The following is a 781-nucleotide window of genomic DNA, read 5'->3' as shown; positions in this document are numbered from 1 at the left end:
TTTCTTATACTATAAATTCGGTTTGTTTTAAAGCTTTCGCGGACTGTTTACTTCGAGAGGGCGTAGGGAGTGGTGAGGGAGTGTGCGTGTTTTATGTTTGTGTTAGTCTCGACACTCTCCCCGAAATACGTAATGCTATCGATCCTTATAGTAGGTTGCCGGCTAAGAGACCTCGTGTTGTTCACTCAATGTTTCACACGTGCTACGCTATAAACAACCAGTTTGGTCACCCGCGCACTCCGCACTCAGAATCCTAGCTCCGCACTACGCACTACGCACTACACGCTCCAACCATCCTCAATACACCTACTTACTCAATACACAATCTATTTCACTAAATTAATCATAAATTGGCACTAGATTTTGTACGTTGAATTATATTTTAACACCTTAACATTAGTGGCGATTTAATTTTTTTTTAGGTACGTACTTACAATATATTTACTAATTAGTCATGCGCTAGTGTTTACAAACAGGTTACGTTTATTTTTTAAATATTTTTCACACATTAAAATTCAGCGAAATGCTTCGCTAACGGTGGCACAAATTTCGCGCGCATTTAACAACGGATCGACGTTACGAACTAAGCTATCTAAATTATTTTAACACCGAAAGCACTTAATATTTACACAGAATAAATGATCACGTGACGACGACAAACGATGACTGTACGCACAAAAGAAACACACGACAACACGAACTAAATTAGGCAACAAATTTGCCGTGTTCTCGTCTATATGTCTACATGTCCACTAACCTAAAATTCCCTCCGAGTCCCTTC

This window comes from Papilio polytes, unplaced genomic scaffold (genome assembly GCF_000836215.1).
Source record: "Papilio polytes unplaced genomic scaffold, Ppol_1.0 DF822178.1, whole genome shotgun sequence".
Lineage (NCBI taxonomy): Eukaryota > Metazoa > Arthropoda > Insecta > Lepidoptera > Papilionidae > Papilio > Papilio polytes.
Note: the sequence above shows the minus strand (reverse complement) of the source record.